General features: G+C 39.8%; 1 protein-coding gene across 1 annotated transcript in view; it reads right to left on the bottom strand.

Moving 5' to 3' along the window:
- The window catches only part of DIAPH1 (diaphanous related formin 1), an 84047-nt gene that overhangs the window by 68421 nt on the left and 1194 nt on the right, over positions 1–14432 (bottom strand). The gene's annotated exons all lie outside the window — the stretch shown is intronic.

The following is a 14432-nucleotide window of genomic DNA, read 5'->3' as shown; positions in this document are numbered from 1 at the left end:
ACCACAGAGAAGTAGTGGATACCTTTAAATGTAGAGACATTCCCTTCCATTTTAAAGGAATAGCCCAAGAATGACATAGAATGAGTCAATATCTCATCTACCATTCACAGAGAAACAAAGTAAATTCTAACATCACTACTTGTTGGTACCAACATCCTATATAGGAGTTGTGTGGAACTGAAGCAGTCCCTTTAAAAAAGAAATGAGTGTGTCGGAAGAAAGGAAGCCTAAAAGGGAAGCACAAAATGACAGGAAATATAAAGCTAATTTATATTAAGCTTTTTAAAATATTGTCCTATAAAGCTAACTTAACATTATAAAGTTAAGGGTGTTTAAGGGAAAGAAAACTGACGATTACCCAGCAGTCCCCAGGAATGGGGAGAGCACACTCACATTCTCCATGATCACAAAGGGCAATGTGCTAAAGGAGTAAGTCAGACTCTAGCCGTTCATTCATTTAGTTCCACCTGGCCTCAGCATCCTCATGGCTAAACTCAGTATGGGAGCGTTAAACTGGTTAGAATTCACCCAAGAGAAAACAAAGGGAACACAGCAGAGGGAAATCTAAGATCTTCTATTAAAGAGTTCAGTCTGTCTCTGCCTTCCAGAAGCAGTATCTTTTTCCTGATAACACCCAGGGAACCCTGAAAAATCCCAAGCAGTGACACATGTCAAGCACAAGTTAGAAAGGCCATATAAAAGCATTAAGTAACTTTGATCCATTTCCTGTTTCAATAATTTGCTTAGAGATTTGAAATAATTTCCTTACAAATTAAAAACAACAAACTCAGTTTTCTACACAACTGTCTAAAACTACTTGTGAGAGTCTGTTTTCCAATAAGCCACATTTCCTGACTATAATTCAAATGAGAGGAAAACTATCTGACTATTAGGATTCAATCCTCTGAGAGGTCCAAAAAATGTTTTAATATAGTAAGTAATCCTCTGATAGTCTAAGAAGGCAAGTCTCTTGCGGGAATGTTTTGCCTCTGGCTTAGCTCATCTTGACGCCCTGGGACTGGCGTAGCCTGCATCCTAGATAGCTGATAGCCTAGAGAAGGGAAGTCCGCTCAGGTTTCACTATTCCAGCTCAGCAGAACAGGTGGAAACCAGGCCGGGAACATTGCATCCTTCCTAGCCCATCCACACAAGCTGCCAGCCCCTGGTACTATGAAGCACTCATGCGTTGGACAAACGAGCTGCCAGTAGAGAAAGTGTTCAGATTCTGGAAGTCCTAGTTTCCTATCAAGAATCAAAAGTGTGGCAGACATGCCATCTCCTTTGCTGCCAGGAAGGAGGTGCACATATATAATCTGTCATCTGTTGAAAGAACAGTAAGCAAAGCTTTCTTCCTTTCAAACATTCTAAAGTTCTGATGAAACTTTAGAGTACAGATATAGAAAGCAATAACTAATGGTAATCTATTTTTCCAAATTTCAAGCTATTTCTCAAGCTCCAAATACTGATACTTGTTCTTTACTTTCTTACTAAGCTTCTCTCTTTACTGCCTGAGTTTAGAGAAGATGGTGATTGCTCCTTTAAAAACGGGTGTTGTCCATTCATTTGGAAACAGTGACTCAGGAATGCTGTTTCACAATCTCTGTAGCAACTGGCTTCTCCCATGGTGTTATGTCAGTAGCAGGACGTCTACTCTTCCTCAAGGGTGGACCACCCGTCTGACACACCCAAGGCCTGGTAGACAGGAAGTTCCTGCACTGACACTGTTTTTACCTACAGGAACCAAATAGGAGGCCACCTTGTTTTAATCCCATTCTCAAGCTCTTCATTTCTAAATGATGGTTACACCTCCCCCCCCCCCCCCACCTCTTCACACTATTCCTGACTGAACACACAGAAATAGTCACAGCCTACTGATAATAGCTTAACTGATCCAAATATTACATTACTACTCAAAAAGCCAGATTTGATCTTATGAAACCATAGTAAACATTTTCTGACCTTTTCAAATCTAGAAGATTTTATTTTGAGAAAATCTTCAGTTGTGGGAGAGCATGGGAGAAATATCATTACTCCTCCGTCAATACCAGTAATGTTAACAAAAGAAAATAAGTTCCTTCTAATACTTCTAGCAAACATAGTTGTATGGAATTATGTCTAACATAAACATATACAGAACAGAATGCCAAAGTACTTAGACTCCAAAGAGATTTCCATGTTTCATGTATTTTTCTCTTTGGTTCTATTTAAAAATAACTATAGTTTCTGGAAAACAAGGTAGGGGATTGTTTTTCTATATTTTTGTACATATTTATATTTTCTTAGAAAAAAATGTGATCACTTTTATAATAAAAATACACTTCCATTTCAAATAAAAGTAGCAATTTTCAAAGATTAGAAAGCTAGGAAATGTTTATGACATTATTTTAAAAACAGAAAGTGTATAAACTATAATTGCAATATTATAAAATATATGTGCATAAAGATAATTACTAGGATATTCAAATACTAAGTAAAATTAAAATAGAAATAGGGAATTATCAGATACTCTTATTTTGAAAATCTACATATGTGTCTTTTCAAAAAAAAGGATTAAAAATTATTAGTACACCCTAGCCCAGTGGTTCTCAACCTTTCTAATGCTGCGACCCTTTAATACAGCTCCTCATGTTGTGGCGATTCCCAACCATAAAATCATTTTCGTTGCTACTTCATAACTGTAATTTTGCTACTGTTAATGAATCATAATGTAAATATCTGTGTTTTCTGATGGTCTTAGGCGACCCTGTCGCAACCCACAGCTTGAGACCCGCTGCTGTGGAGCCTAACATGAGGAGCTGTATTAAAGGATCGCAGCATTAGAAAGGTTGAGAACCACTACCAAACCAGTTTGGCTCAATGGATAGATAGAGTGTCAGCCTATGGACTGAAGGGTCCCAGGTTCGATTTCAGTCAAGGGCACATGCCCTGGCTTGTGGGCTCAGTCTCCACTGGGGGGCGTCCAGGAGGCAGCCAATCAATGATTCTCCCTCATCATTGATGTTTCTCTCTCTCCTTCTTCCTTCCTTTCTGATATCAATAAAAATAAAAATAAATTATTAGTACAGCAGCTAAAAGCAACATCATCCAATTCTCATATTCGAAATGCACACCAGCCAATGTCACCCCAATAAATTATAATTTAAAAAATTCCCACTAGCATCTACTCTTTTCCAGCAGTACTTTGCTTTAAGAAACATTCTGGGAGGACACAGTTACAAAATTTAGGGGTGACAACGCAATGTGAGAAAGAATAATGAATAGTTAGTGAAGTCTAAAAGCTACTTCACATGATCTTGAGCAATTTAGTACCTCTAGGCCTCAATGTCCTCCTCATTTTAAGATGAAGAGGCTTAGTCAAATCATTTCCAGAGTCTCTTCAAAGGCCCTAAAACTCTGTGCTTAGTTACTAGCTGCTCTTTTTTAGGGCAGCCCAATGCCTGCTGCTTGCCCGATAGTGCATATCCTACAGTGGCTTCTCACCACTTCTTCTTGTGGTTTCAATCACAGGAAACAGACGTCACCCATGGGCCTAGAAGTAACGAACAAGCCCTGGCGGATGCGAAGAGCTGCCAACTAAGGACAACTCCCATCTCTTTAAAATACAATAATAATAAAATCACTAGAAACCTCTATGCCTGGGGAGACTTCATAAAAACTATCACAACTAAAAATATTACTGGAGTCCCTATGCAAGCATGATGAAATAATTTTGGAACAGTCCAAAACTTTTGCTTCTATGGCCAAATGAAGTAACTCCATAGCTATGGGTAGCTGTATATGAGGTTAAGAAAAAAAACAACACACAGGGCACCCCTATCCTATTGTCACTAAGTTTTTGTGAAGATCCAGACGAATCCTGAGAATGCAAAGACTCATCCTTATCTTCTTTATTTCACACTAGAGGCCCAGTGCACAAAATTCGTGCATGGGGGGGGGGGTACCCTCAGCCCATCTTGCACCCTCTCTAATCTGGGACTCCTCAGGGGATGTCTGACTGCTGGTATAGGCCAAATCCTGGGGATCGGGCCTAAACCGGCAGTCAGATATCCCTCTCACAATCTGGGACCACTAGCTCCTAACTGCTCACCTACCTGCCTGCCTGATCATCTTTAACTGCCCTCCCCCCTCCACTTGCCAGCCTGATCACCCCTAACCACTTCTGCCTGCCAACCTGATTTCTCCTAACTGCCCCCACCAGCCTGGTCATCCCCAAATGCTCCCCCTGCTGGCTTGGTCGCCCCATAGAGCCTGCTGTTCAGTGGTTTGGTGATCCCTTACTAACCCCCCTGCTGGACTGGTTGCCCCATGCAGCCTGCTGTTCGGTTGTTACTGTGATGACATCCTGGAAAATTTGCATATTCCTCTATTATTAGTATAGATTCTATGTAAACCTTTCTGTAGCCATGAAAGACTGTGATAATAATAGATTCATATAATATGGAGAATTAGCAGCCAGTCACTTTAAATGTATGTTAGCAATTCCTAGAGCACTGGGTCAAATATTGCTGTCAATTATAATGATAAAAGTTGGCAGCCCTATACTGTGGAAATTAATGCAGAGACTTTTAATCCTATAGACATGTTCCTTCATTAAACTCAAGACAAAACTACAAGATACTATCTCCAGAGACAGGTAATAATTTTTTCTCAAGAGTTCTTCTGGTTGGATATGGTTATATTAGTGGTTCTCTCTTCCTCACAGTTATCTTGGTAAGAGGATTAATGTTTTCAAAACTGCCAATCTCCTACATTAGACCATAGAAACAGAGAGCTTTGAAAATAATCTCAAAATTCCCAACTAAAACTAAAATACATAAAGGATATTGCTAACATGAGCTAAATACTACTACTGATCTTAAACACTTTACAAGCTAGATAAATTAGACTCTCCAAAACAGACCCTTATTTTGCATTCAAGAAAGACTAAAGAACACCTCAAGTAAGCATGCACTCAAAACCTATACTACACTGTACCAGAGAATGTTTAAAGAAAAAAAAGGGCCAAAGATAGACTCAGATTGTTTGCACAATGGGGTTTCCTACCTGAGCCCATTATTTGCCTAGCTGAAGAGAATCACATCTTTTAAAATCTAATCTCTGACAATCTGAAAATAGGGAGGTATTAAAATTGATAAGGACTGGAAATTAAACAAACTTAGCTCTCTAAACTCCATCTAAGCAGCAAAAATGATTTGTTGGAAGTTTAACACTAATCAATTCATGTTTGTGGAAAACTGTCACCATGACACATTCACATGGCCAAAATTTCACTAACATTCATCATGCTGTGCTACAAAATGCTAATTTTCAGTCCTGCTTTCTGCAGGTTTCTACAGAAAGAGAATTTAAAAGCCTTTCTTAGGACTAAAATAATCTTGACGAAGTGACTTCACCTTTCTTAAATGATTTCTCTCCTACTAATCCTCTTGACTTCTATAACTCGGCCATTTCACTTTACTATAGCCACACATTCATACCTCTGAGCCTCTATTCACACTGCTCCCCACCCCATGAAATCCCTCCCCCTCTTCTCTACCAATCCTTTGATGTCCTTCATAGCCCTCATCTCATATGAAGTTGTCTTGCCCACAACTCTAATTTTTCTGAAAAAGACCAAGAAAAATGGAGTAGTTTGCCTAGAGTTCATATGGTCAAACAGTAGCAAAGTCAAACTAAGCACAATATGTGGAAAGCATAGGGCAGTGGGAGTGGGAGACAGGGGTGCTAGTCCTAGGTCTTGTTGTAAATTCAGGCAGATCACTTCTCCAGGCCCACATTTAAGGATTTAAGCTGAGTAATTTTTAGCATCCTTTTCACCTCTAGCAATCTAAGATTCTAAAGCCTAGGTCCTCTGACTCAGTCCAGTAATGTTTCCACTTAATACCTTCACTTCTCTACAACTTTTCAAGTCTATGCTCACGGCCTTAGAGCTTTCTCCCACCCATTCTTCTACAAACCTGGCTGATATTACAATTTTTAAAAAACAAGGTCTGAACCTAATAAGACAAACACATGACTTCTGGATCTTGAAACTTTTGGATCTAGATAGATCCATGTAGATTCAGATAAAGAGAAACGATTCTTTACTCTTTGCCAGTCATGCAGAAAAATCCTAGTTCCAGGTACCTGGATCTCTGTGGTAATGTTAATTATTAACCTGAGTCAAATAACTGCAAGATCTAAAGAGCAAACTTCTGCCGTCTTCAGACTCAGAAGAGACCTTGAAATTGGTCATTTGCAATCCTTACAGGCAAGTGTCATGGCCACAAAAAGAGGTCTTTAGGAAAGCTATGTGCTAATTCTAAAATACAGAAAAGACACCTATAGAGAGAGTCTAGCAACAGCTTCCTCCTCCCCAACTCTATTTGTCAGCACTACTTGCTGCTCTCAGCAATTTAAACAATTAAAATTCCTGGCAGGTGATGCTGTTCAGGCTGTTTAACTTACAAAAAGATAAGGTTACCTTTTAAAATACAGTAGTTTAGACAACTGCTTAACTCATGAGTCAGAAGATAGGTTTTGCATGAACTGCAACAGCTACTTTTTCATAACTATGATAATAAAGGTTTAACTAAGATTCTTGCAATGGTTTCAAAGTCTAAATTACTAATGCAAAAAGCGGTTAGGCAATTAGCCACTGCACTTTGTACATCTAGACCCAATATTTCTTTCCTACAAGTTGAACTGGAAGAGAATCCAGTTTTAATGGACTGCAGTTGTCAAAGGACTCCAAAGAGATAATCAAAACTGTCTAAGAAATTCTTAGCAGTGAATACTCTTTTATACTACAGGCACAAAAACTGGACATGTGTAAACTGTCAGTACAACGTGGTGAATAAGAACATAGGTGGTTTTTTTAATCAGCTAGACATAGGTATATGACCTAAAGCAAGTTGCTTGAACTCACTGCGTTTCAATTTAATCACCTATAAAATGGTAATAATAACAGTGCCCTATTTTATAAGGATGATCTAGAGATTAATGGGATGGATCTAAAGCTCTTTAGCACAGTGCTAAGGCTACAGTAATATGCAAGAACTGTTATTATTACTGTTAGTGTTATTGCTATTATTACTCCCTGTTCTTCTAGTCTGTAATGAATCAATCTATAAAAATGCTGTTCACTAATATTTATACATAGGAAGGCAGGCATTATACAACCTTCAGCACACTGAGTAAACAAAAACAGAAGTTTTCTAATACCACATAAGATGAAATTGCTTCCAGAATAAATGGGATCTCAAAGGTCCCCAATCCTGAGTGTCAGAAATGTTCTGTCTTGCCTACAGTGAAAATTAAACCCCAAAAGGAATATGTGAAATAACTCACATCTGCACCGTGGAAAATAGAATTTAAGAGCTAAATCTAGAAAAAAAGCAAAAAAGAAAATCATAGTGACCATAATTTCAGCAAAGATTTTTGAAATATAACACAGAAGAATCTGAAAAAATTGGACTTCATCAAAATTAAGCACTTTTGTGTTTAATTACAATCTTTAAAATACACTTAAGAATATGAAAAGGCGCCAAAACCGGTTTGGCTCAGTGGATAGAGCGTTGGCCTGCGGACTGAAAGATCCCAGGTTCAATTCTGGTCAAGAGCATGTACCTTGGTTGCCGGCACATTCCCGGTAGGGGGTGTGTGCAGGAGGCAGCTGGTCGATGTCTCTCTCTCATCAATGTTTCTAACTCTCTATCCCTCTCCCTTCCTGTCTGTAAAAAAATCAATAAGAAATACTTTTTTCTTTTCTTTTAAAATATATTTTATTGATTTTTTACAGAGAGGAAGGGAGAGTTAGAAACATCGATCAGCCACCTCCTGCACACCCCCCACTGGGGATGTGCCCACAACCAAGGTACATGCCCTTGACAAGAATCGAACCTGGGCCGGGACCGGTTTGGCTCAGTGGATAGAGCGTCAGCCTGGGGACTGAAAGGTCCCGGGTTCGATTCCGGTCAAGGGCATGTACCTTGGTTGCGGGCGCATCCCCAGTAGTGGGTGTGCAAGAGGCAGCTGATCGATGATTCTCTCTCATCGATGTTTCTAACTCTCTATCCCTCTCTCTTCCTCTCTGTGAAAAATCAATAAAATATATTAAAAAAAAAAAAAAAAAAAAGAATCGAACCTGGGACCTCTCAGTCCTCAGGCTGATACTTTATGCACTGAGCCAATCGGTGTTGGCAATAAAAAATTTTTAAAAAAGAAAAAAAAGAATATGAATATGAAAAGGCAAGTCACAGGAAGACTATTTGCAAAACCTATTTATAACAAAGAACTGGTATTTTTATTATAAAAAATATTTTAAACTAGAAGCCTGGTGCACAAGTCTCGAGCACTGGGGATGGGGTTCCTCAGCCTGGCCTGCGCCCTCTTGCAGTGTGGGAGCCCTTGGGGTATGTCTGACTGCCTCTGAGGTGGGAGAGGCTCCCACCACCACCACTGTGCTTGCCAGCCATAAGCCCGGCTTTTGGCAGAGCAGCGCTCCCCGCGTGGGAGCTCACTGACCACCAGGGGGCAGCTCCTGCGTTGTGTCTGCCCCCTGGTGGTCAGTGCACATCATAGCAACCAGTTGTTCTACTGTTTGGTCTATTTGCATATTAGAGTTTTATTATATAGGATAGGAAAGGATAGGATGGGGAAAATTTTTGGACATTTCAAGGAAGATATACAGATAGCAAATAAATACATGAAAAGAGGCTCAACATCATCAGGGGAATGCAACTTAAAGCCACACTGAGATACCAACTGTATATCCACTTGGATGGCTAAAATTTAAGACTGATCAAGAGTAGGCAAGAAACTGGAGCTCATATACTGCTTGTGAGAATGTAAAACAGTACAACCACTTTGGAAAACATGCAATTTCTTTAAAAAGTTAAACATAGTCCTACTATATAACTTAGTATTCTACTCATACATATTTACAAAAGAAAAATGAAGGCATGTATCCAGATAAAAACTTGTACATGAATGTTCACAGCAAAAACAAAACAAAACAAAAAAGCTGGAAATAGCCCACATGACTACGAAAGGTAAATGAATAAACAAATTATAGTAAATCCATACAATGTAATATTAATCAGCAATAAATAAAAAGAATGAGCTATTCATAAGTGTAACAATATATTATGCTAAAAGAAGTCAGAAGAAAAGGTTCATATTGTATGATTCCATTTATATAAACTTCTAAAAAATACAAACTAATCTATAGTTACAGAAAGCAAATCAGTGTGGGGAATGGGGGAAGGAAAGATACAAAGGGGCAGGAGGAAGCTTTTGAGGGTACTGAATATATTCATTATCTTTACTGTGGTAATGGTTTCACAAATTGTGCACTAAATATATGCAGCTAATTCTATGTTAATTATATATCAATAAAGCTGTAAGAAAAAAAGGGGGGAGGGGGAAGGGCTGGCAAAGGCTCTATGGCACAAAAAAAGGTGAAAACCCCTGAATAAAGTGTGAGATCCCTGGTCAGTGTGGCTCAGTTGGTTGGAACATCATCCTGTACACCAAAAGGTGGTGAGTTCGGTTTCCAGTCAGGGCACATACCCAGGTTATGGGTTCAAATCCCTGGTCAGGACGTGTGTGGAAGGCAGTCCATCAATGTTTCTCTCAAATCGACATTTCTTTCTCTCTCCACCTCACCCCCTTCCTCTATTTTAAAAAATATATATTTTATTGATTTTTTTTACAGAGAGGAAGAGAGAGGGATAGAGAGTTAGAAACATCGATGATAGAGAAACATCGATCAGCTGCCTCCTGCACACCCCTTACTGGGGATGTGCCCACAACCAATGTAACATGCCCTTGACCGGAATCGAACCTGGGACCTTTCAGTCCGCAGGCCGACGCTCTATCCACTGAGCCAAACCGGTTTCGGCACCCCCTTCCTCTAAAAATCAATAAAATTAAAAGAGAAAGAAAAGAAGTGAGGGTTAGTTACCTTTTTTACTTGATCCTAAAGTTCTAACAACAACAAAAGGCAGCTATATCTGAGATGTAAGCCCACTATCAAAGTATACTCCTTGGCTTTCTGTGACATGTAGTATAAAAGAAGGTTTATAAATCACCCTCTGTTGGATCCATAAAGTATGTTAACTCTTAAAATAAACTACAAATCCTATGTCTAGAACAGGAAATAAGTCACATAATCAGAAATCCAGAAATATAATTCAGGTCATCATGAACTCTAGCTGTATCTGCTACCCTAACAAAATGCCAAAGTAGCTACTGCCTAAGGACCACTCATAACCACCACCAAGAATGGAATTTCCCATCTTCCATGTAAGAATGCTTCCACATAAAGAGCCAGTTTTTTTCAATTTTTTCTGTCTCAGTTTCACAGCTTCTTGCACAGCTGTTTCTCTATAATCCCTTTCTACTACTCTAGCTATTCCAAGATCCTGAAATTTACTAAAGGAAATCCAAAATTTCTGCTTCTCTTCCTCCATTCATTTATCTAATTTCCATTCCTTAGCCCCCTGATGTTTCCAAACTACAACTGTAAGGATTGCTGCTAGGGGACTCTAAAATTTAAGATTGCCATTCATAGCAAGCTTTAATAATGAATGGAAGTAAGAATCTCAGAGTTGGAAGAACAATGACTCACCCAGTTATCCTGTAACTGGTGGTAAAAATTGGTTAAAATACTGGTCTCATTATTTCTTTTTTCCTTCAGTAATTTTTTTTACTTCCTTAATCCCTCAATTCTAAAAACTTTGTTTAAAAAAAAAAAAGGTAAAAAATAAAATGTTCATAGTGATTAAAATACTCTACTTCTCAATTTTAGCTTTGGCATTTAAAAAAATTTTTAGTATCAACAGCTTTTACTGTTCTTGATTTCTCAAAAGCCCAGTTGTTCATGAAACTCAAACCTGACCATACAGAAGCAGGGAGGGAACAGAAACAAAGAGGGAGGGAAGGGTGGGCAGCTGGGCCAGGAGGGAGAGCGGGCTTCGTCTCACCTAGCCCTAACTAGGAGCAAACACCCATTCTGCTGCTAGGCAAGAGGTGAATGTTTTTGCTAGTGCTTTCAAATAAAAGTGAGTGGGAATAGGAGGTTCAAGATAATAAATAAAAAACACTTAAGTATTACAAAGTTTATTTCAAAATGGGGATAACTTTTGTAGCTTGAATGATTTCAGCTAACTGAAACAAAATGGTAGGAAACACACCTGCATATAGAAATGCCATATAATGCCTATTATTTCTTGTTAATAAACATGATTTTAAACTGTTCTTCTAAATCACAGATGGCGTAACCTTACCTTTTAAGCCTCTATTACATTCCAATAAAAATATAACACTCTCCAAGGATAACTTGGTAATCCATTTATAAAATACACTTAGGGCCCCAGAGAATATCAAAAGGTTATTCTATCACACAGGAAATAAAATGAGTCTATTCTATTCTGACCCATGTGCCCATCAACAAAGTTAAATCACTTCTCACTTATTACTATTCTCTCAGCTTTTATAATAAACATAATTTATAGGTAATAACATTTTCAGTTCTTTTTAGAAAAGTATCCCATTTACCAAGTCTCCCAAGGCAGAGATTTTAATTTTGAGGCATTCCCTGAGGGAGGATTTCCTTTGAGACAAGTACACATGACATTATCAAAGTGGATCCTTGGGCTGTCTTTAAGGACGAGGCAGAAGGAAGGGCAGACATATTTAAGATATCATCCTGTCATCCCAAGCAGCTCAGTAACATTCCTGTTGGCTCCCCTTCCTTTTTCCAAAAGTAATCCCTGTGTTTGTCATCTTTCAAAAACCACAAAAACCACATGACTTGTATAAAGCCCTATGTACACTCCTTAGTATTCTGTGACCTTTTGTGTTAGTTAAGATCTCCTTGAGCTGAAACCGGTTTGGTTTGGCTCAGTGGATAGAGCGTCGGTAGGGGGTGTGCAGGAGGCAGCTGGTGGATGTTTCTCTCTCATCGATGTTTCTAACTCTCTATCCCTCTCTCTTCCTCTCTGTAAAAAAATCAATAAAAATGTATTAAAAAAAAAATCTCCTTGAAGAGAAGAAAAGCAGAAATCTGCATGAACAACTCCACTTCTTTTATATTCTCTACCTTTCCTAGTGTTTGCTTAAAAACCTGTCTGGCATCCTTCAGCTTTGACTGCTCTCATTTTGGACAGGGGTCTACAGCCAAACACTTATGCTTTCATTATTGCTTTACTTTGAGAAGGGCATGAAACTGCAACCTGGTAATAACCCAACACAGGAATCCAAAATTAAACAAGATTTTTACAAGTATCTTCTATTTTCTCTAACCCCACCCTGAAATTCATTTTTTACAAAGTTATGCTCCTGGCTAAATCAGGAAGCAATACTCTTGCTTAGAACGTATCAATTTCTTGATTATGTGAGAAGACATGGAGTCTATAAAATTCAGGAATACTCCGCAGCCTCCTGACATCCTGGTTATAACCCCCCTTTCATATTTCACAGTCTATTCAGCACCCACCTTCATCACTGCTGAAAAGTCAGAAAACTGTTCATGCGGAATTTTCCCCCTTCATCGTAAGAACTTCTGAGAGGAACTAGAATACTGCAGAGAAGGGATATTTCGTGGCCCAGGAGAAGAGAGACTCCTGAAGGACCAAGGGGGAATACCAGGCAGCCTGGCCTCAGCCACACATCAGCATCTCCCACAACCACATTTTTAAAGATGCCCAACCCCTCTTTCAACTTACACTCCATGTCCTTTCCACACAAGGTGCCTCAGAGGGTAAGAGCAGATCTTGGGCAATCTAGGAGCTCTGTGTTCTCAGCAGTTATCTATACTTAGAACCTGCATAAGCCTGGAAAGAGATGTAGGAGCTAAAGGGATTAGGAACCCCTTGGATGCAAACAAATAGCCTTTGGGCACACCAAGAACAAACCAGTGCAGTTTTATAAAGTGCATTCTTAATGGAGTTCCAGAGGATACACACTCTAGAAAAAGTGGAGGAGGCAAAAGTTGTGAGTTTGCTTTCCGCCTGCAGTTGGAGAAAACTGAGCCATGGGTAACAAAAGCACACCAGCAGTCTCGCCCACTCCACCCACCCACAGCCACAGCCACAAAGAGAAGTGAATGCCTCTGGCTTCTCACTCCCAGAGCTCTCCTAAAACGACCGATGAGGAAGACAGAATATCCCGATGCCTTGAGCTATATTACAGTTGGCAATAAAGGGGTTAAGTGGCTCTACTTTCCAATCCCCCAGCTGTAAATGCAGTTCTACTCCCTACCTGAGCGGCGTATTATTTTAAACTTAGCAAGTTCAGGGTTAAGACCAGCACCTCGGAAAGAAAAAGAGAACTTGGTTCAACTCCACCCTCTCTAAAGCAAATATCAACAACTTTGTGCCAAATCCACTCAGCACAGACAGAGCTCATGGACCTTCCGACAACAGGTGAACAGAAGTTCTTTCCTCAGGCGACTCACCTCTCAGCACCACTTACACTTAGCAGACTCCACACGTTTGTGAAACACAGTGTTAGATAAAACATATAAACTTCTATTAAGGGCTTGAAAAACATTTACAAGCCACAGAGGTCACTTATAAATCAGCAGGAATAGCTGAAACTGGGTGAGGAAGGTCAAACAGTAGCCATGGAAACAAAATCAAAACAAAAAGACACTGAAACAGGAGCGATATGGGCTCAGAAAGAAAGCTCTCCACCCTAGAGGGTCAATGCTTACCCTAAAGAAATGATTCTTTAGTTACCACAGGGGAAGGTCGTCACTACCATTAACCCTCCATTTCTGGGAGGGGGCGTGGGGGGGGGGGACTGTTTCACCAGATAAAACCAGAGTCACCCACAGCCTGTAAGGCACTGGAAAGGGCAGTTCAGTGGTACCTGCCTTGCTAGAAATATGCAGGAAGAGTTGAGTCACTATTTTACTTCTGTTTAGAACTCTCCCCATCTCAACCCTCCATGTCCCAAAGCAACGCTTTCTTCCTGATCCTATCACTTTATCAACCGCCACCACCACCCCTCCCCCCCCAAAAAAAGGTGTGGAACCGGGTCAAAATGCTAAGGGACTGGGGTAAGAGACACGAGAAAGAGGAAAGACTTAGAACCCATCTGGTTAGCAGAAAGAGATACTGGGGTAGGGGGTGTGATTTACCCGGAAGAGAGGAATAAATAACTAGAACTACAACTAGCAAATAATGACGAAGATCCAAGCCCCTTTCCCTCTCTTGGACAGTCTCCCATAATTTCCAAAGCTTTTACAGTAAAAAAAAAAAAAAAAAAAAAGCAAACACTTAGCTCCCTGGAGATATTAATGAAAAGGACTCCGTGGGAGCAAGGGTAATGAAATAGATAGGATTCCAGGACTATCGGTATTCCCTGAGATCCCGGCTGGCAGCAATGGGCACCTGGGGAAAGCTATCCCCTTGGACAGGTAGGAAAGGGGACGCCAGCCGCCT

This window comes from Pipistrellus hanaki (assembly GCF_964339955.1).
Source record: "Pipistrellus hanaki genome assembly, chromosome: 5".
Classification (NCBI taxonomy): domain Eukaryota; kingdom Metazoa; phylum Chordata; class Mammalia; order Chiroptera; family Vespertilionidae; genus Pipistrellus; species Pipistrellus hanaki.
This window is presented reverse-complemented; position numbering and strand designations above follow the sequence as displayed.